The sequence below is a fragment of the Macaca thibetana genome, chromosome 7, assembly GCF_024542745.1.
Source record: "Macaca thibetana thibetana isolate TM-01 chromosome 7, ASM2454274v1, whole genome shotgun sequence".
NCBI classification, from domain to species: Eukaryota; Metazoa; Chordata; class Mammalia; order Primates; family Cercopithecidae; genus Macaca; species Macaca thibetana.
The window spans coordinates 134,035,833-134,059,614 of NC_065584.1; the positions used below are offsets into that span (position 1 = coordinate 134,035,833).

General features: G+C 36.2%; 1 long non-coding RNA gene across 1 annotated transcript; it reads left to right on the forward strand.

Annotated features, from left to right (window-relative positions):
- The first annotated feature begins 9,063 nt into the window (after nucleotides 1-9,063).
- LOC126958719 (uncharacterized) lies at nucleotides 9,064-20,858 on the forward strand. Its single transcript, XR_007727276.1, has 2 exons — nucleotides 9,064-20,684; nucleotides 20,779-20,858. It is a non-coding gene; the product is annotated as an uncharacterized LOC126958719 (long non-coding RNA).
- The last annotated feature ends 2,924 nt before the right edge of the window (nucleotides 20,859-23,782 follow it).

Consider the following 23,782-nt stretch of genomic DNA (forward strand, 5'->3'; position numbering starts at 1 on the left):
ATGCAGAAAATACTTTGCTGGCTGAAGCTGGGAATAGAAAACAGTAGAGAATACTTCAAAGAGTATTCTAGATATGCACTATAGTAAGATATGCTGTCTATATATCTTACCTTCCTCTCTAGGCCCATCATAAAAATCTTTGAAAAATTAATACTACATTATAGTATGAATATAAGTTAAACTTAGAGGTGATATCTATTTTGTGGTTAAATGTATTATAAACATTTATTTAGTGAAATACGGTACAATTATAACAAGCTTCAAAGAATATTTAATGAGCAGCTGTTAATATCTGAAGCAGAAAGAAAGATGAATAAAAATTCTAGTTTTACTTTTAAAAGTGAAGGCTAATTATTAGCTCAAGAAATACTTTGTGTTTGTCTTATGTGAAAGTATTGATTGCACCTGGTTCTCTGCTGTAAATTAAATAAAAATTCAAACATTTGTAAAGGAATATTTATTTAACCTTGAACACTAAGACCTTAATGTTTATAATTGTATTATCAATGTCAACTTTTAAAAACAAACATACATATTTGGCAATGCTGCAAATAGAATCTAAATTATTTAATCAATTTTTCTAATTGTTGATTATTATTTTTTAATTGATCATATATTTTGAAATTTTATAACCACCCTAATTCTGAAAAATAAATTATTTTGTTGCCTTCAAGGAGTCTTAGGTCTAAGTAAAATGGATTCTAAAACCAAAATTAGAGGAAATCTAGATTGATTATATTCTGAGATTACCTAATCATTTATTATAGAGGATTTTTTCACAGTCACAGTGATAAATATTTCTGTCACTTTTTGTATTATTAAATATTTGCTATTGTACCATTTTTTCCCTTTCAGTTTCTCAAGCAAATATTTCACAAATGTTTTAGGCAACTCTAGAAAAATTTTTAATTCTTCAATGCACAATACATTCTGATTTTCATGCACTTTGTCCAGAGGGAAGGGAAGAAGGAAGGAAGGAAGAAAGGAAGGAAGGAAGGAAGGAAAGGAAGAAGGCAAGAAGGAAGGAAGCAGGGAGGGAGATAAAAGGGAATGAAAGAAGGGAGGGAGGTAGTGAGAAATGTAGGAAGGGAGGAAAGAATGGATGAAGGAAGGGTGGGAAAGGAGGGAGGGAAGGAGGGAAGGAGAGAGGAAGCAAATACACTGGCTGAACCAAGTGGCCTAATGTTTTGTAATCTTAGGGAAAATAATTTCTTTTTTTTCTTCCAAGACACGTTTCCCTGAAAACATGTTGTTTGAATTTAAAAAATAGAAGTCTTTGTTATTTTTGGAAACTATTTTTGAAAGTTAAAAATGTTTTCCAAATTTAAGCTTGGGCACCTCAGTTTATTTGAACAATGAGAATTAAGAAGTTATTCCAAAAGTAAATTAAGATAAAATCAATGCACAGAGATATTTAAAGCTGGAAGATGGCATCTTCAGAAATCTAGGCTATCCTGCTGGAGAGAAGGACCATGTGGCAAGTCCCTGGAGACACTACAAGGAAAGAAAGGACACATAGAAAAGAAAAGGAATAATTGAAGTACTCCAGTCATTAACACCAAGGAAAGAAGGGGAATAACTGAAGTACCCCAGTCAACACCAAGGCCCCAGCCAGGTAAAAGAAGCCTTCATGAACTTGCTCATTCAGCTTACCCAACAGGTGAACTCAGCCATAAGAGCAACCCCAACTAACATCACTTGAAGCAGCTATTGAAAATAGTTAAGCTGAATAACACATAAGCACCATATCAAGAAACCAGGTAGTTGACTGATTTTTTTTCATTATCTAGTCATTAATTCTGTAATATACTATCAGTTTGTTACATATGGCCTTTATTGTATTGAGGTTCACTTCTTCTATACCTTAATTTGTTGAGAGTTTTGTTATGAAAGGATGTTGAATTTTGTCAAATGCATTTTCTGCATCTGTTGAGATGATCAGGTTTTTTGTCTTTCATTCTGCTAATGTGGTGTATCACATTTATAGATTTGCGTTTGTTGAAGGATTCTTGTATCCCTGGGATAAATCCCACTTGGTCATGGTGAATGACCCTTTAAGTTGAATTTGGTTTGCTAGTATTTTATTGAGGAGTTTTACATCTGTGTTCATCAGGGATATCAGCCTGTAGTTTCTTTTTTCTTGTAGTGCTCTTGTCTGGCTTTGGAAGTATTCACTCTTCTTCAAATTTTTGAGGCATTTGAGAAGGACTGGTATTAGTTATTCATTTAATATTTGGTAGAATTCAGCAGTGAGGCCAACAGGTCCTTGGCTTTTCCTTGATGGGTGACTTGTTTATTGTTGACTCAATCTCCTAATGTGTTACTGGTCTGTTTGGATTTTCTGTTTCTTCATGATTCAGTCTTGGAAGGTTGTGTGTGTCCAGGAATTTATCCATTTCTTGTAGATAATTCAAATCATTGGCATATAATTGTTCATGGTAATCTTCTTGTATGATACTTTGTTTCTATAGAATCAGTTGTAATGTCTCTTCTTTCGTTTCTGATTTTTTTATTTGAGTCTTCTCTCTTTTGTTCTTAGTCGAGCTAAAGATTTGTCCATTTTGTTTATCTTTATAAAAACCAACTTTTGGTTTCATTGATCATCCTTTTTTTATAATCTATATTTCATTTATTTCTGCTCTGATTTTTATTATTTCCTGCTTTCTGCTAACTTTGGGTTTTGTTCTTATTTCTCTAGTACTTGAGGTGTAACTTTAGGTTGTTTATTTCCGATCTAGCTTCTTTTTGATGTAAGTGTTTATTGATTTAAACTTCCATCTTAGAAATGCTTCTGCTGCATCCTTATTTGTAGTCTAATTTTCCAATCCATGCTAGAATAATGACAAACTCCATTTTCTTTCGATCTAGGAACATAGTGCAATCAATCTTTTTTTTTTTTTTTTTTCAATAAGCCTTTTGTACTTCTATCAGTCTTCTGATTATAGGTCATTGGCCAAATGAGTATTTTGGTAGTTATAAAAATTTTTGCTTTGACTACAATTTTAATAAATAAAGTAATGGTTCTTTGTATGTCAATAGATGAGCCAGTTATAATTTAGAAGTTTTTTAAAGCTCTTAGCTTATTTTTTAAAAATTTATATATTTAGGGTTAGGCACAGTGGTTCACACCTGTAATTCCAGCACTGTGGGAGGCCGAAGTGGGCAGATCACTTGAGGCCAGGAGTTCGAGACCAGCCTGGCCAACATAGAGAAACTCTCTACTAAAAATACAAAAATTTAGCTAGGCATGGTGATGCATGCCTGTAATCCCAGCTACTCGGCATGAGAATCACTTGAACTTGGGAGGTGGAGGTTTCAGTGAGCCAAGATGGCTCACTACACTCCAGCCTGGGCAACAGAGCGAGACTCTGTCTAAAAAGAAAAGAAAGAAGAGAAGAGAAGAAGAGGAAAGGAGAGGAGAGGAGAGGGGAGGGGAGGGGAGGGGAGAGAAGAGAAGAAAGAAGGGGAGGGGAAGGGAGGGGAGGGGAGGGGAGGGGATGGGAGAAAGAAATGAGAAAAGCAAAGTAAAGACAACAGATTTATATATTTAGAGCCCATTTGTCTGTGTGAATAGTTAGATAAAAATAGTTTTATTACTGAATGCTTTAAAATGAAGGCTATGTTTCCCTTTTGGTGTCTCAAAGAAACTTTCCCACTTTGCCCACTAATATAGAACATGTGCTCCAACTATTAAAAAAACTACAGTTTATGAATATAATAATGCAACAAACTAAAATTAATCACAAATAACCAGTATGTATTGACTTCACCAAAGAGGTATCTTGTCTGACTAGACACCTTTTGTCTGACTAGATACCACCTGTCTGTGATTTTCATTCTAAAATTAGGGTTGGAAATAGGTGTATAATACTAATTTGGGGGGACCTGGTTACTAATTTGGAGACTACCATTTTCAGAAATGTTAGTGTTGAGATTTGTCCCTCTTCATTTGCACTGAAAGGTGAATAAGTTCAGTGTAATTAAGGTCACTAAGATTATGCAGATATAATATAATTTTTAATTTTTAATGATAAATGTTAATTAACCCAAGTGTATACAGCATATAACATATGACAGAGGTACATGAGGTTTTCATAGAAGTTTATCTTACAAGAAGGATACAATACCTATTTCAATACCACAGGTATAGGGAATTCAATCAAAATTAAGGTAGATTATTCAATATAATGTTTTAAGCCTGTTTGGCTGCTTCTAGCTATATAGCTAATTCTACAGTGCTATTGTCCATGAATAATTGTTATACTCTCAAGGATATCAGACCATGTTAATAATACCTAGAAGAACATATCTTGAAATGTAAATGTATTGAAAAACAAAAATAGAATACATTTGAAAGTCCAATTGCATTACTCATTCAGTAAATATTTATTGAGTATCCACTACATGTCAGATATATCTACTATGCTTGTGACTGTTTTTAAAACTTTTTTATTTCCAAATGTTCATTGCTAGTACATATGCTCCTCCACTTAACTATAGTTACTTCCTGATGAATGTACTGTAAATTGGAAGAATTTTAAGTCGAAAGTACACATAATACACATAACCTACCAAACATCATAGCTTAGTCTAGCCTACCTTAAATGTGCTCAGAACACTTGCATTAGCCTATAGTTGGACAAAATCATCTGGCAACACAATATACTGTAGAGTATCAGATGTTTACCCCTCTGATCTCCCAGCTGACTGGAAGCTGCAGCTTGCTGCCACTGTGTAGCATCATAAGTGAGCATCTTATAGCATATCAAGCCTGGAAAAAGATAAAAACTCAAAGTTCAAAGTATAGTTCCTACTGAATGTGCATCACTTTTGCACTATTGTAAAGTAGAAAAATTACAAGTCAAACATTTGTAAGCTGGGGACCATCTCTTTATAAAATGTGATTTATTTTATGTAGTGACCTTGTATCCTGTGAATTTGCTAAACTCACTTATTAGTTCTGTGAACATTTCGCTAGATTCCTTGGGATTTTCTATATACACAATCACATCATCCCTGAGTAGACAACGTTTTATTTCTTCCTTTTCAGTAAGTATGCTTTTTGTTTCTTTTTCTTGACCAATTGAATTGGCAAGGACTTGAATGTTGGATAGATGTATAAGAACATACATCATTTCCTTGTTCTCAATCTTGGAGGGAGGGAATTTAAACCTTCACCATTACGTATGCTAGGTTTAAGTTGTGTGTACATGTTCACGTGCATGTGGGCACATGCTACCCATTATGGGATCAAGAAAGTTCCTTTATGTTCCTAGTTTTCTAAGAGGCTGTAGAAAAATATACAATGAATGGAATTTGAACTTTATCATTTTTTTCTGCATAGATGTCGTTTTTCTTCTTTAGTATGTTTATATGGTAAAATACATTTCTCTAATTGTATTTTCTAATTTGGGACCAATCTTGCATTCCTGGGATAGACTTTGCTTGGTTATTTATTATCATTTTTATGTTTTTGCATTTGATTTGGTAATACTTTGTTGAGAATTTTTGCATTTCTGTTTGTGAGATATATCGGGCCATAGTTTTCTTGTGCTGTGTTTCTGTAGTTGTAGTATCAGGGTAATGCTACCCTCCTAAAATGAGATGGGAAGTGTTATCTCCTTTTTTCTTGAAGACTTGCAATTTTTGTATTTATATATTTTTACTCTTTCTTTCCTAAATCTTTGGTAGAATTAACCAGGGAAACCATCACAGCCTGGACTTTTATATTTTTGGAAGCTTTATACTTAAAATTCATTTTTTAAAACAGATATAGAAACATTTAGGTTAACTTTTTTCTTGAGTGAGTTTGGCAGTTTGTCTCTTTCAAGAATTGGTTCAGTTCATCTAACCTGTGGAATCTATAAGCAGTGATTGTAGGATTCTCTTCTTCTACATTTAATGCCTGTAAGGTCTATAGTTTTCTATTTTCTTGATAAATCTAAGTAGAGATTTATCAATTTTATTGATCATTTCAATGAATAAGCTTTTTGTTCTCTTTTGTTTCCTTTACTTTTTATCAATTTTATTGATTTATTCTATTTATCCTTTCCTTTTTTGCTTGATTTGGGTTTAATTAGCTTTGTTTCCTACTGTTTTAAGATTGAAACTTAGATTATTGATTTGAGTTTTTTCTGCTTTTTCAATATAAACATTTAATACTATAAACTTCCTTCTAAGCACTGCTGAGAAGGACGTAGCTGTAGCTGCATCCCACAAATTTTGACATGTTGTATCTTCATTTTCAATCAGTTCAAAATAATTTCCAATTTCATTTGAAACTTCCCCTTTGACCCTTGGGTTATTTAGAAGTGTGCCATTTAACTTCCAAGTATTTGGGGATTTTCCAGAATTTTTGTTATTGATTCCTAATTTAATACCTATTTGATTAGAGAATATACTTTGTATGATTTCAATTATTTTTAATTTTTTAGGATTTGTGTTATAGTCCAGGATATTATCTGCATTCATAAATATGCATTTTAAATTAAAAAAAATGTTTGGAGTCTGCTTTAAGTATCAGTTAGATCCGGTTGGTTGATAGGGTTAATCAAGTGTTCTAGAATCAATGGGAAAGATAGGTTGTAGTGGGACTACACTTGGCCAGCAGTAGAAGTTTAAATTGGATTTTGAACTCAGATTTTTCTGCCTCTACAGTTGATATTCTTTCCCTTATGCCACAACGAAACATGAAAAGCTCCTAAAAGGTCTAAAATCTGCTAGGTATTATGTAGCAAACATAATTCTTGATCCTAAGTTTACTTTTATGCTGCAAGAAAATTCTATTTTTTGCTTAAAGAGGAAAAGTCAAAACATACTTAGGAAATGTACAAGTTTTCTTGTTCTTTACAAACAGACATTAAATATTTTGTTTCATTTCTCATTGGAAACAGACTTTAAATTTGTTTTCTAGTATGCTCAATTTTCAAAGGCATGTCCTTCTATCTCTTTTAAAAGTTAATAACTTTGGAGTCAAAGGGCTACTTCTCTTTTGCTATAGAGGGAAAGCCTGAGGCATAATGAGGAAAGAAATATCTTAAACCACCGCATTAGGTATCAAATTTGAGCTTTTCTTCACTTTTCACTCACACTCCTCCCTGCTTCCTTCTATTCCATGTGAGTTAGAGGGGTAGATTAGAGAAGTATTTTCTAGTCTTAAGAAAAAGAAAAAAAAAAACACCCACATTCTCTGTTCACAAATATAAGTATCCCACACTCTCCTTCTGTTACATTTAAATTTTACAAGTAAATGAAACATTTTTTACTTAAAAGTTTTAAATAGTCATTTTAATTTTTTTCAAATTTCTCATGTCCCTCTCTCCTGAATTTCATACATACTCCCTAAGGATGACATCCCATGTTGGAAGTGCAAATAATTTCTCCTCCCAGATTCGTCTAGAGCTGCCCATCTGGGGATCCTTTGGCAGTCTTCTTGTTCTCTTCAAAGTCTTTTTCACCTTGTCACACTGTGGCTTATATGTATGCTCCGAAATGGATCCATCATCATAGATAACCTTATCCTTTCCCCTGTAAACCCATGCCTTCCTTAAGGCAGCAGGCCACAAAGCTTGCTAACCCATGCAGAATTGTGCAAAGGAATCTTCTATGTCATAACTCATGAGGACACTAGTGACAGGTCAGGGTTGACTGGTCAAGGGCTAAGGCCAAGCAAGTTCTCCAAGGAAGGTTAGGCATCACCAGCAGGTCACTAGTAATGAAAAACTTTCTTTGCTGTTTATTATGGCAGTGAAACCATATTTGGCTCTGCTACCAATTCTGCCATTATTTAATCAGAGCCATCAAAGAGGCTACCAGACACATCTATTCTTTAACAGGTGCCTTCTCCAAAATACTTAATAATAATGGAAAATGCAATAGTATTTCCATGGGTCATATTAACCTCTCACTTTTTCATAAGTTGGTTTTGGAGCTTGGGCATATTGGCTATGGGATGATGCAGGATATTTTTAAGGATTTGTCCCAAAATTTCTATAGTATTACATAAAACATAAGAAAGGGTTAGAGAGGTATGGAAGAAAGGCGGTAATTAAAATAGAAGAGAGAGAGGTGAGCAAGAGAATGGGTGAGGGTGAGAATGAGTGTGCATGAGACTAAAGACCTGGTATATTTTAAACCTGACAACAACATTGTTTTTAAATCCATCCTCTTGCCTTCTTTACCAGCCTCCTTTAATTGAGCTTCTGCTCCTATGCCAGTGTCAATCCTTACACTGCAAATGTAACTGTATTGGTCCTTTGCTTAAAACATTTTAGGGAATGAAGTCTCTTCATGATCTGATTCCAAACTTCTGCTTTAGCCTCAGCAGCTGCCACCCTTAACCTTTTGTTTAGACAATTTTGATTTCTTTTGAGTTTCTGAAGAACACTAGGCTATGTCATTCATCTATGCCTCTGTGGTTTTTATTCCTTCTGCCTGCCACATGTGATTCTCTTCTGCGCTGGGCAATTATTCCGCAACACCTGCTCTGTAATCTCTTCCCTGACCATGCATTCAGTGAGAGTTAATAACTTGTTCTCCCATGAAACATTGTATATGGTATTTTCATTATAATAAGCAATCGTTATATGGTTATTATGGTTTTGCTTTGTTTTCTCACTGGTCTGTGAACTCCTTGTGGGCTGGGTCAATGTCTTTTTGTCATTCTGTCATATGTATCTAACATTGTGCCTGGTACAGTGTAGGCCCTTAGAGAATATTGTTTGATCTAAATCAAACAGCTTTTTTTTTTTTTTTTTTTTTTTTTTTGAGACGGAGTCTTGCTGTGTCACCCAGGCTGGAGTGCAATGGCCAGATCTCGGCTCACTGCAAGCTCCGCCTCCCGGGTTCATGCCATTCTCCTGCCTCAGCCTCCCGAGTAGCTGGGACTACAGGCACCCGCCACCTCGCCCGGCTAGTTTTTTTTTTTTTTTGTATTTTTTATTAGAGACGGGGTTTCACCGTGTTAGCCAGGATGGTCTCGATCTTCTGACCTCGTGATCCGCCCGTCTCGGCCTCCCAAAGTGCTGGGATTACAGGCTTGAGCCACCGCGCCCGGCCTCAAACAGCTTATATAACAAGAAGTCACCAAACAGTCTTTCACTTTGTAGATTCTTATGTCAAATACACTGCAGTGTTGTCACTATTATGGCGTATAATGTATCTGCTCTAGGGGAGAAAAAAGATTTTTAGGCAGATCAAGCTAGATCAAGCAATCATCTCTTTTTTCATTTGAATAAGGATACCCCAAAGGAAAATGTAATAAACAGAATACTTTTACATCAATCTTTTATATTTAGGGGAGAAGAGGATTTGTAATTTTTTTTCATGAGCTAGTTAGAAAAACTAAGCCCCTGTGCAATGTTGTACTTCTGAAAATAATATCCAAAGGAACAGCAATTCTAGACTAAATACTAAATCCAAATGTGGCTAGATTCCATCTTCATTTTGGAAACAGCCACAGCTGTGGCCAGCCCAGCAGATGATGGAATGCAGTTGAGGGTTTGATATGGGGAAAAGGAAAGGTTTTCTGGCCAAAGGCAGTTGGTGCATAGACCCTGCCCTTCCCTGCCCCTGCCTCCTGTTCCCGACGCCCCATCACTACCCAGGAAATATATTGGTAATCTTGCCAAGATCTGGCACTTGGATTCTGTACTGTTGGGAATATCATGGTAAAGGGCCTCAAAATAAAATCCAAGATGACAATATTATATTGTATGTCTCAAACTCTCACCAAGTGTGGACAAATATCGAGTTAAGCCACAGAAAATGCTTAAAAAATTTCTATAAATTGTATTTTGCAATTTATCCGAGGCAAAAGAAACATAATAGTTCCAATGTAATGAAGCCTTTCCTTTTCCAAAAATATTAAAGTATAAAATTATATGCCTACTGGAAATGACACACTAGTCTTAACCAGCAAATTATGGAGAAGATAATTTCCAGTCCTTTCTTCTGTGTCTGCCCCTGTACTCTACCCACTTTACCCCCATTCTTTATTAACTCATCGGGAAGCACATTTGACAAAAAATGAGTGTCTGATCTTTAAGAGCTATTAGCGTTTCCATGGATGTAGCATATCTATCCTGTTAAAGGACTACTAGGAAAACTAATTATGACTGTGGAAGTCAGGATAGTGGTAACCTTTAAGTGGAAGGATTGGAAGGAGGCAAAAGGGGGGTTTCTGGGGTGCTGCTTATGCTCTGTTTCTTGATCTGGGTGCTGGTTACATGTATGTGTTCAAGTTGTGGAAAAAATTGAGCTATAACCTTATTATTTATACACTTTTCTATATGTATGATTCATACATATAAAAATATTATATTCAATAAAATAATAATTATAATGATTATGATAATCAAAGTATCAGCCTTGTTTGGTTCAAAATATGAGTTTATGTCTTCAGCTAGATATCAGTTTATAGTCTTCACAGGCTATAAACACCAGTAAGTCTATGTCTAGACTCTAAAGTCAATACAGGTATGTGGAATGTACCTTTTAGTAAGAGGTCGTTTGTTTACTTTGGGAACAGGAGGCCCAGAAACCAGCTGAAGAGGCCTGTTTCTTGGTCAGTAGAAAGGCTTGAAAGGTTCTTTCCAGCTCTTGTTGCCCACTGCCCAGTTCTTCTTCAGTCATCTTCATGTTGTTACTGAACAACCCTTTGGGAAAGACAGAGCAGATATAATCAACCTAACTTTTAAAAAGAGGAGACTGAGGCACATAGTTTATTTTAACTTTTATTTTAAGTTCAGGGGTACAAGTGCAGGTTTGTTACATAGGTAAACTTGTGCTTACCTATGTGTTAACATAGGCTATGGGTGTGTGTTGTACAGATTATTTCATCACCCAGGTGTTAAGCCTAGATCCAATTAGTTATTTTTTCTGATCCTTTCCCTCCTCCTACCCTTCCCCACTGATAGGCCCCAGTGTATGTTGTTCCCCTTATGTGTCTATGTGTTCTCATCATTTAGCTCCCACTTGTAAGTGAGAACAGACAGTATTTGGTTTTCTGTTCCTACATTAGTTTGTGAAGGATAACAGCCTCCCCAGCTCCTTCCATGTCTCTGCAAAGGACATGATCTCATTCTTTTTTATGGCTGTGTAATATTCCATGCTGTATATATACCATATTTTCTTTATCTAGTCTATCATTGATGGGCATTTAGGTTGCTATTGTAAATGGTGCCGCAATGAACATACATATGCATGTGTCTTGATGGTAGAATGATTTATATTCCTTTGGGTATACACCCAGTAATGGGATTGCTGGGTCAAATGGTAGTTCTGCTTTAGGTCTTTGAGGAATTGCCACACTGTCTTCCACAATGGCTGAAGTAATTTGTACTCCCACCAACAGTGTGTAAGTGTTCCTCTTTCCCCGCAAACTTGAGGCATGTAATTATTAATAATCTGTTCAAACTAATAAAGTCGGTGGTGATGCTAGGATTAGGACCCAGATCCACTGGTTCCTGATGTAGAATTTCTACTTCATACAAGTCAGTGCAATGCATCCAAGTCAACAATCACTGTGTCCAGTTCCCTCTTTTTGACATTAAATCAAGAAAATACTATGATTATTGACATAGCATTTGGACTTTATTGACCTTGATCAAAGCCTTCATGCTTACACTCTTTTCCCTGACTAATCCTACCTAACCTCCTACCAAGGAAACAATATCCATCCCTCTCCTGTGTTCTCCTGCAGGCAGAAAACCATTATATTTCTCAGCTTTCCTCAAGTAGCAGACAAAATTAGCAAGTCTGTGAGAGGAATTTTTGGTGAAAGAGGATGGTGGAGTTTTCTAGGGTACCCCCACTATGAGAATCCAGCAGTGGCTTCCCAAAGGGAGGCTATAGAGTGGGAGGATCTGTGGGAGCAGTCTGCTATGGGTACAGGCAATTAGAGGGTGTATTTTCTGTAGGGAATTTGAAAACAGTAAAAAAGCCAACTAAAAATTGTTGGTCAGCTTTTTATTATCACCATGTGCCTAAAAATCCTGAGCAGCCCTTCCTGCAGATATTCCTACAGACTGGACCTGAGAGTAGTGGTGAGTAGTACAACTGACCATTTCCCTTCCTCCACCCTTTTGCCGCATTTTGACATTAAAACTCTTGTAATTGTAGGACATGACATTGCCAGCACACTGAGAGGTGTGAACTGTTTGTCTCTAGGGCCAGAGAGATAAGGCATTTGTTTGAGGAAGGTGTTATAAGTAGATATTCCAGTTGGTTCTAGGTCTGCATCTTTCTCATGAACACATTTCCAGCATCTATTCATAGAACTGGAGCCCACAGACCTTGAGCAGATAATTGAGAACACACAGACTTCAGATGCAGAGTTTGGCTCAGAGGCCTTCGTGGAGGTGGCACTTTCACTTGGCTCACCTTTCAAGACTACAGTCTTTCCAAGGTGCTGCCTACCTACCTTGGTTAGTTGAATAACTTCACCTTTTCTCCTCTGATATTGATCCTCTGTGACTTTAACTAAACTTTAGTTTCGGAAGTGCTTTCTTTTAAAAGGAACAGAATTTTATTATTCTTAACTTTTCTTTCCTAATAGCTTCATACCTCCTTGATCCCAGCCCAGAACACGATAGCTGATTACCAAGATATTTTCTGCAGGGAGCCTCATCTGGATTTACCTACACCAAGCTGAAATGCCTGAGTACCATCCAAAAGGGAAGAAAAAAAAATGTGTCCTATAGTATCAAAAATGCCGGAATGGAGATATAAAATAGCATATAGTCAGTGAGAGCATGTTTTATATCTATGACAGAATATTCTGATATTGGAAGCTCAGACTAAAATCAAACAAAATGAAACAATAGTATGTCCAGCACTCAGCTTTGTAAAAATGCCAGACTGTAAACACATGTAATTTATTTTTCAGGATGACACAACAGCTAAAACAATTTAGTCCACAAGAAGATTCCACAAACAATGCATCAACAATCTCCCAAAATATACATATTTACTTTTAATTCCTCAGTTGAGGCCATGGAAATAAAAATGGTGGTAAGTGAGAAGGTTATTGTGGACCCTGATAATCACTGAACTATTGATAATGGGGATAAAATAAACATTTGGGGGACTTTACTGGCTACTCACTCACTGTTATACCCATTTACGTTAGAGGTTGAATTCTTAGGGAATGATTTATGAAAAAATAAAGGGATTCTACTTGAACTTCTTGAGACATACAAACTCTAAGAGAGGCTTAGTATTTAAAAGAAAACCTATAGAAAAATTTGCACTTGGATAATCCTGTAGTACCCCAATTAAGTAGAAGAAGTATGTTCCAGGGAAGCATTTCATTTCTGGAATCTTGCAACACTTCCCCTAAGATAATGAACAGGATTTACTGTGGCTACCAAGTCATCAGTGACCCTGAAGATTGGTTCCATTCAATCTCTGTGGTTCACAGAAACCACACCCAGCTTACCATTTTGATGGTTTTTATTGTTTCTTTTTGACATACCATGTGATTTTATTCTAAGGAGGTCAAGAACAGGCAAAAATATAGGAAAAATTTAAACCGTGGTTGCCTCAGAAAGTAGAGGTCAGGGTTGATTACCAAGGGGCGTAAGGGTACTTTTGTTTTATATCTTCATTGGAGGAGCTAGTTATACAGGCATACACTGTCAAAACATTTAACTGTTTACGTGACATCTGTGTATTACATTATATATAAATTTTATCCGAAAATGTGAGCTAAATATGACTGTGCTCAGAATTAATGGAAAAGTGTAGACCTTCCTAAACTTCTTTGGCCATTCCTCTCAACCCCTGGGGGTGATGCTCTAAAGCCAGCAAGGTTTCTCCATATCCAGACAGAGAATGTGAATCCCAGCACATAACAAGACAAGAAGTGGAGGCTAGGCTGGGACTGAGTATAACATGAGGCAGTGTCAGTCATACTAAGAAGACAACCTGGGACAGGGATGTAGGCTGCAGGCAGATGCCCCTTAGGACCAAAACTGCATCGGGTAAGTGCCCACCAGGAGCTAACGTCTGAAAATGGGCATCTAACCTTATTAAGAAAGGTTGGTTGGGTTGACTGTTGAAGGCCTCTAGCTAGCTCTTGTACATGGCTGAATTATCTGATGGAACCAGGGGGAGCTTAATGTTTCTGAGAAGCTTCACAGTATGGTGCTTCTCTTCCCCAGCCCCACTCTACCCCATTCTGAGAAAGCATAGCTGGTCTGTTTACTCACTAATTGGTCTATAATTGTCAATGCTTCTTCACAGGGGGCAAAGGACTTGACAACTTACAGGGAGTTTAAAATATTCACTAGTAGACCGTGGAAGGCAACTGAGAAAATCCTAGAATGTTAAATGCCATAAGACATTTCTCTCACCTTTCCTTTTAGTCTACACAAAGAAATAAAGATACCAAGAAATGGTTAAAATAAAGATAAAAAGGCATATAAAGATATAAAGATTAAAAGGCATTTTTCTTAGTTTTTAAAAAAATACAGACATAGACTAGTTTTTACTTTGTAGATTTTAAAATAAAATAAAGTGCAAATGCAAAGGCCATATTTATATGGAGATCTCACAAATAAGCATTATTTGTCTTGTGGCTCAAATGACTACTAATAAAGCTACAAATAGCGTTTACTAGGGGGAAAATAGTGATCTTCAACTGTTTACCACTTAGTCAACAAATATTTGTTAAACAAGGAACTTCTCACTAAAGAAGATTCACAAGGTAAAAAATGAGGAGCACATTGTAAGAGTGAATTACTCAGAGAAAAAAAGGGAAAGTATGAACACACACAAACATGAGAGAAAACACCTGCTTGTCTATGAACATTTGACTTAATACAGTTCCCAGAAATGTTACAATGAAATAGCTGTTAACAAAAAAATCAGATTCAATTAAATGACATTACAGTTTCAAAGGTCAAGAGGTAAAAATGCCTTTCTTCTCTTTTTACTTCTGAGATTTCTCTTTTTCCAGAATTCCCTAGTGATGAAATCAACAGATGGAATTATTTCTTTTTAAGCTTAAAGAAAGGTCACCAATAGCTTTTAACAGATTACAAATGATTTGACACATGATTTCAAAAGTGGGGAAAATTCTATGGAGGCAGGAACACTTCAAGAATTGATGAAAAAAGATTTCATAACAGCGCAGACCAAAATTAACATGGCTAAAGTGGTTCTATTTTAATGAACTAGGTGCAAACCATCTCATAGTCCTCTGAATCAATTGTGACTGTTGTATTAGACAATTTTGAAAATTCTTTAATATTTAAATTTGATGTTATTGCTTAGTAGTGAAAGGTCTTTTGTTATCTTAAGGTAAAACCTCCACTTTCATACCCAGGCCCAGTCTGTGGTGTAATTACAAAGGCATTTGCCTGTCCAACATTATTTTCATTAGACTCAACCGAAACAATATTCCCATTCTATGCTCCCTACCTGTGATAGAGACCATTTTTGTTGCTGTGAATGTCAGGACTTTCCTTCATAAAGATGGAGTGATCCTTAGAAATGACTGGTCCCCAATTTTCCTGAAAAGTTTCTTATGTTGGGAGAAGCTCTAGGATATCAAAGCTGTACTTAGAAAAGGGAGGTCAGAGGTTAAAAAAGAAGGTATTTTATTGCTTAAAGGAGAGAAACTTTGAGACCCCTTTAACCTTGCCATGTGAATCCTCAAAATAATACAATATTTTTATTTTTAATTTTTATTTTATATCTTTTATAAGTGATTTCAAAGAGATTGAAAGGGCTTGCGGAATCACCAGAAGTCTTAAGCTCTCTTTAGTTATTAATCAATGGAGGTCAGTGAGTTACAGCAATATGTAGTAAATACATTTATCTCAGGATCATTATTAATAAGCCAGTGCCCTGTACTAGTAGTGGTTAGGAAGAATTGCTTTAATAGGGATACAATTACGCTTACCTCTTTCTTTCTCACCTCTGCCCATGCTTAACCTGGTAGCTTAGGGTGTCACAAGCTTCCTCTCAAAGTTAAAAAGAATTTGTTAAATTATTTTTCTGAATAGTCTTATATATGTTTAATTAATGTGTAAGCTTAATAAGTCTTATATATGTTTCATAAATGTGTCACCTATATCAGTCTTGATTTCCTCATTGGTGAAATGACGGGTAGTTTAAAAAATTTCTTCCAACTCTAAAAATCTTATGATCAGTGCAGATTTTTTTGATGAATGATGTGATTCCATGATACTCAGGAGTCTGTGTTCACCACCCATGCATCCTTCCTCCCAAAATTCTAAAAAATATGCTTCACCAATATAAGGAATTAATTAAAGAAAGAGGAATACAGAGGATCTAGGATATTGATAAGTCAATACAGGAAACATTAGGGAAATCCAAAAGCGAACATTGAACAAAAATCATAGACCAATGTCTGTGTAGCAGGACTGCAGAGTAGCTAGTCCAGATCAAAATAAGAGGACAGAGGCCTTCAGAAACGCTACTCTTAATGAAAAGATGAATGGAACTTCTAACTTTTCTGTTGACTTTGACATATTGAAAAGAGTTTTAGAATTCTTTAGAAGAATTTAGGGGTGAATTAGAGTTAGTACATAGAAGAATAAGCTTTGAAAAATTAAGCTGTTATTAACTCCAGGGAAAACATAAGTTGTACATGGAAGATAATATATACTACGTGATTCTGCTATAAACCATATTTATATCTTAATAATGATGTTCCTTTTTATTCAATCAAAGATTGTTATATTAAGAGAATGGGTAGGAGTTCAGAGAAGGAGTTTAGAATGTGTGTATGCTGGGGGAAGGCATTAGTCTGTGTAAGGAGCTAGATCCTAATTTTTATAGACAAAAATCAACAGATATTGTCTAAAATAGTAATAACATTTTATGCATGCAACCTAGAAATACGGAAGTAAACTCCAGGAAAAACAAAACAAATTAGAAGTGGGTTGCCTCTGGGAAGTGGGGCTCCACAGTAGGGGAGGGCAGAGTAGGGACAATGTCCCTACTCTGAGTAGAGGTGGTAATCCCCTGTATTACTGTAGGCAGAGTAGGGACGGTAAGGTAATCCCCTGTATTACTCTACTGCTATTTGATTTCTCAAAATAAGTAAAACAAACACTTCAATAAAAGTTAACATGTTTTTTAAAGAGTTGTCCCATATATGTTCAGAGGGAAAGGCACCATAATTTCAACTATTTCTACAGTAGAGTAATCCCCTGTATTACTCTACTGCTATTTGATTTCTCAAAATAAGTAAAACAAACACTTTAATAAAAATTAACATGTTTTTAAAAGAGTTGTCCCGTATGTGTTCAGAGGGAAAGGTACCATGATTTCAACTATTTCTACTGAGACAAAATGATTCACTTTTTTTCAGAGTGGTGCTTGTATTTTTGTTGTTCTTTACATTTGTAGAAATGAGATTGTCTATACACTGATAAATAACAGGTCTTATACATCTATCTCAACATGGATAGGAAATCAGTCACCAAGATTTGAGTATTGAAGATGGTACATGGGCTGATTTTCAGCAGTCACCCCTGACACAGTCCCCTCTTTGCCACTTGCAACATGTTCTGCTTTGCCACTTGCTAAGATTGCCAGATAAAATACAGGCTGCCTTGCTAAATTTGAATTTCAGATAAATAACATTTTTTAAGTATTTAAGTGTATCCTAAATATTGCATGGGATAAACAGTTTAGTATGGTATTTTGTTCTCAAACTAATTATATTAGAATAAAAAATTTGAAGGATTTAACAAATATTGTTTGGTTCTGGACATGATTTGTTAAGTCAGTTTCATCAACTGATATTTATCTGGATAGAGCATGTTTCTTTTTTTTTTCTAAGATGCCAATAAAGGACTTTCACTGCAGGTTTGAGGCAAATTACACAATGTGAGGGGTAAAGTGTACAACACATAAAATCCCCAGCATCAAACAAACAAGGAAGACAAAATACCAGCATCACACATTTCCTCTAAATTCACAGTAAAAAAGCAAATTATGGAACTGATGCGGGAGGGAATAAACACTGGCATATTTTCTTCTTCCTTAAAGAAAGTCACATCAGTCATTAATATTTATTCCCCTGTGAAGTTCTTTGTTCTAATTTCCATTATCCAAAGGGGAAGTTCTGTCCTTGAGGACACCTAAAATGATGCCATTACACGGTGGCATCAGCAGCATTCTCAGCACTGGAGGCCAAGCAGGTCATTCTCTGGACAAAGTTGTTGCTCCATAAATAGTGTAACAATAGGATCATTTCAGCATTACCAGGGCTCCTGCAAGGGTCCCCACGTGCCTTGTTCAGTGAGGTCCTGAGGTCAGTAGAGTCACAGCTGAAGAGGGCACGGGCACTTCTAAGTAGTAAGGCACAACAGTATGGGAGAAGTTTCAAGCCGTGGAAGCTTTCTGCAGTTCACACAACACTTCAGATGAACTAGGTATAGTTTCCCAGAAGAAATCAAAAGTTCAATTCTGATAGCTTTATCTTGCTTAAGCAGTACTTTTCAGGGCTACTTCAACTCTTAAACTTCAAAAAGCTAAGGAGGAGAAAAATGACCCTCGTTTCTAGGATTTGAGATTCCAACCTCTACTCACTTGGCGGATGGATACTGAAAACTGCTAGGTGTCAGGCTTTGCATGCTTCCTGTCTCTGAGTTGGCCTGATGGCTTCAGTAAGAGTAAGTTGGGAGCAGTAGCACATACATTTGCCTAACTTTAACATTTTCCTTTTTAAAATAGTAGATTCTACACATTGCCTCTTTTAGCTATTTTTACTTTAGAAAACCCAAATACCTGAGACTTTAAGGAGTTTCAAATGCCTGATGAAGACATAGTGGAGTGATCCACAAAATAATCAAAATGAATAAATAGCATTAGGTATTAAAATCAAATAATCTAGTGACTCAAACTTCTGTGATTAATCTTGTGTCCAAACAGTTAATGGAAGAAATAACCTCCCACGGAGCTTTTTGAATCTGTAATTCAGTGGTATTCCTAGTTTTAATAAGAAGCAGAGGTTTAGTAAGGTACAGATAATCTTTATCAGAAGCTATGTTGATACTTGAAATGGAGATTGACTATTGATAGACTTGCTTCAGTTGATCCGGCATCAGTGGTTGTTAGAAAAATAGCCACACGTGTTACTTGGATAGAAACAAGAAAATTTCCAATCCTGAATGCTTTTGTAGGCTAAAAATAAAATATAGATCCAGAATCACAAAAACAAATAAATCAACAAACAACCCCAAACTCCATTTCAGGTGAAATTAGAAATCACAGACTTAATGTAGATGACCTTGTCTCATAGTAACTGACATTCTGGAGCACTCTATAGTGCTACTTTTGGTTGAGCAGTTTGCTCAGACAAGGCTTTCTGGCAATTTGCACAGGAAAACTGTACTAAAAATTTCTCTGAACTGTAAAATATTTGTTTTATGCAAATGTTGAAAGAATCCTGAGACCAAAAGAAAGGGAGGAGGAGTAGAGAGAAGAAGAAAACAAATGTAGATGTCTTAAGTTCTGACTATCAGACAGATTTCCCAATGGCTTCTTACATCTTTTACTGCTGTATTTTTAAAATTACAAGGAAAGAAAAAAAAATTGTTGAGCATCTGAATATTATTAAAACAGAAAGACCACACAAACATTTAAATGATCCCTAAATGGCATTGTCTCCTTCAATTCATCATTCTTTGGCATGTTTTTGACCCCTTTGTTTTTATTGTTAGGAGAAAAACAGGAGGAAAAACTTTTTTTTTTAAAGGAGGAAAAATAAAGTTTTCTGTATCAGACCTATAATCACCTTCTACAGTTACCCTGGCATCTTTGCTAACATTTTAAGACCATGTACATTTGTAGTGCTAAAACTATTAATTTGCATAATTTAAAGCCTTAGTTCATGGAACTTTAAGATTCTGGAAAGAACTTGCTTGTTTCTACCTCCTTTCTGTAGACTTTCTCTGAGCTTCCTATCTTCTTGTAACCCCAACAACTGGCTTGACTAATTTTCTATGTTGAGATCAGAAAATAGTTTGCAGTTGAGTAAACACAATCTGAATCATCTCATGGGTGAGGTTTAAACAATGGGATGAGAAGGTTCAGCCAATTGTGAGTTTTATTTACACATCTGATATTCATGGGTCTAAGGAGCAGCAGCAGAACTGAACACTCACCTCTACCAGCAGGGGCAACAAAGGAGTTTCTCTTCTTACAGTAGCTTTGTAGGGTATTGTTAGGCATCATGGAGAAAATGATGAGAGAGTTTGACTGTTTTAGCAAGTATGGATTCAAGGGAAATCATTATTTTAAATTTTTGTAAAACTGAAACTTTGAGATCTTTGTATTAGAAAACCTTCATCTGTAAATTGGCATTGATTAAAGATCTTGGAACCCAAAAGGCTATTCCTTAAGAATGAGAACTAGTAAACCAAGAATTCCTAACTGATAAATAAATTGACAGCAAAAGAGAGGAAAAAAAAGGAATGTGTAAACATACTATTCTAAACCTAAAAGCACAAAACTTTGTGCCTTATTTCTCCTAATTTTCATTTTCCCCTTAAAGAAGAAAAAGCCAAGACATATTTTCTTTAAATATGTTTTTATAACTATTTATTAGGTTGAATATTCTTCTACATAAGCTTAACCCTGTTGCTGTTGCTAAAAAGCCAAGACATATTTTCTGTAAACATGTTTTTACAACTATTTATTAGGTTGAATATTTTTGTACATAAGCTTAACCCTGTTGCTGTTGCTAAAAAGCCAAGACATATTTTCTGTAAACATGTTTTTTCAACTATTTATTAGGTTGAATATTCTTGTACATAAGCTTAACCCTGTTGCTGATAGAAATTTCAAAAAGTAAAGTAAAAGTTATGAAAAATACATCTTCTAATCCTGTCTGCCTTCTATGTGACCAGAGGGAAAAAATGTACTTCCAATGTTTCTTTAACTTTTGTTCTTTAGTCAAATATCTGTATGACTGAAACATGGGGCATCACTAGCAGAGGTAGGAGAATCTATTCTTGAGACGGTTGCAATTATTGGCTTTGGATACAGAGTATTGACTTTAAAGTAATGATGTTGGCATATCTTTGTGGAAATATCCAGCAGAGAGGAAGAAATTCCAAACTGGGTCTTGGGATGTTCATGACTGAAGATACTGATTTGGTGTCATCCACCCTTCCAAGTGTAGAGGAGAGGATAGAGAGAAGGAAAAGCAGAAGCTCAAGATATAAAGCAAGTAAAGCACCCACAGTCATAGGTAGAAGAAATGAAAAAACAGAAGATGCATGATTTGAAACAGAGAACTGAGAATTGTGGAAGCCAAGAGGAAAATATTTTAAATAATAAGGTGGGTTTCAAGAATGGCAAATAGTGTAAAGAGGGCAAGAAGAACAAAGACTGAGAAAAAGATGAGGAGATTGTCATTGGTGACCATTCAGTGGATGCTGAATGATCTAATAAGGGTTGAAAACTTATGTTTGAATCTGTTTCACTTAGAGAATAGAATTATTCTTAGGGCTGTCCTCATGTGATTCCCTGATATTTGAATTACATAGGAGGACCTGATATAAGGATGTAGTTGTGCAAAGGCATGCTATCTATAAATCATGAATATAAGCTCTTCAGTTTACCATGGGAGGAGAGATGAGAGACCACTTCACCAAACGAGGGCAACTCATAAGTTCGTTTTAGGAGACCAGTGTGTGAATAAATACTTCATTTACTGCTTGTGATGTATAAAGATAATCTGTGTCGACAAATAGTAACATTCTTTGTCTAATTTTATTTAAGTTCGGTAAGGCATTTTGTGAAATTGAGGACCCATTTATGCCAATGGGCCACAATTTTTCAGGGCCACAATTATTTACACATGGATAACTGAAACTTACAATTATAGAAATGCTATTTCTGATCTCTAAAATAGCCATGGAGTGTACATGGTTTTCTATTCCTAGTTAGAAGCATTTTTTTTCCACCAGCTCTTAGTACACACTATCTACAATATGATAGCAATGGTGAGAGTTTATCCTATCTTTACGGACCAGGTACAGCAAACTTAAAAGTATTGCCCAAGATCACCCAATAAAGAGGAATAAATGAAATACAAATGTGTACAAGGAATACAGCTGCAGATAAACGGGAATGACTATCTTAATCCAGACAAGAACAGCTTCTCAGAGTTGGTGACATTTGAGCTGATGTTTGTTTGTTTGTTTGTTTGTTTGTTTGTTTGTTTGAGATAGGATCTAGCCCTTTCCTGGAGTGCAGTGGTGTGATCACAGGTCACTGTAGCCTTAACCTCCCAGAGTGATCCTCCCATCTCAGCCTCCCAAGTAGCTGAAACTACAGGCACATGCCACTATGCCTAGATAATTTATTTTTATTTTAATTTTTGTAGAGATAAGGTCTCACTGTGTTGCCCAAGCTGGTCTTGTACTCCTGGGCCCAAGCAATCTCCCAGCTTGGCCTCCCAAAGTGTTGCGATTACAGGCATGACCCACCATGCCTGGCTTGATCTGGGTTTTGAAGGACAATGAAGGGCATCTGTAATTAATAGAGGGTGGAGACAGCATTGTTGTACAAAGGCAGAAACTCATTCTACCACCAAGATGGACTCTTGTTGGGATCTAACATGAGGAACTTGGTATAGGATGTAGGGATGGAGTATCACTTGCCTGAGGGCTTTCCTGCTTGGAACCAGATGTGAGAAAACAAGAGGAAAGCTTTAAAGAGAAACTAGGTAAAAAACTAAGTAGGTCATGGAACTCTACTGAGAACCAAAGGAACTTGACAGAGAAGGAAAATATAGATATAACATGACAGTCATGGAACCTAGATAAGAGGCACTCCTGGATTAATTCCCTGAATAACACCCAAAGCATCCATAAAGACCCCATACAGCTATTTAGGATGTACTGCATGGGGTCTTTATAGATGCTTTGAGTGTTACTCAAATAGTAACTGTGAAGGCACTGACTCAGTCTGAATAGGGACAGAGGCATGAAACGCCTTGGAAGGTTCAGGACACCTCACTATTGGAGGATAAAGAAAAACTAGAGCACAGTGTCAAAGGGCTAGATCATAAAGGGCCTTAGGTGCCATACTGAGGAGCTTGAACTTTCATATGTAAGAATTTAGATGCCACTGAGAGATGGGGTTAAGAAATGGGGTTAAGAAAGGGAATTATAAGATTGTGACTTAGAAATTTCGCTTTTTTTTTATTATTATACTTTAAGTTCTAGGGTACATGTGCATAACGTGCAGGTTTGTTACATATGTATACTTGTGCCATGTTGGTGTGCTGCACCCATCAACTCGTCAGCACCCATCAACTCGTCATTTACATCAGGTATAACTCCCAATGCAATCCCTCCCCCCTCCCCCCTCCCCATGATAGGCCCCGGTGTGTGATGTTCCCCTTCCCAAGTCCAAGTGATCTCATTGTTCAGTTCACACCTATGAGTGAGAACATGCGGTGTTTGGTTTTCTGTTCTTGCGATAGTTTGCTGAGAATGATGGTTTCCACCTGCATCCATGTCCCTACAAAGGACACAAACTCATCCTTTTTTATGGCTGCGTAGTATTCCATGGTGTATGTGTGCCACATTTTCTTAATCCAGTCTGTCACTGATGGACATTTGGGTTGATTCCAAGTCTTTGCTATTGTGAATAGTGCCGCAATAAACATACGTGTGCATGTGTCTTTATAGCAGCATGATTTATAATCCTTTGGGTATATACCCAGTAATGGGATGGCTGGGTCATATGGCTTAGTGAAGGAAGAATAGGTAGGATGGGTAAAGAG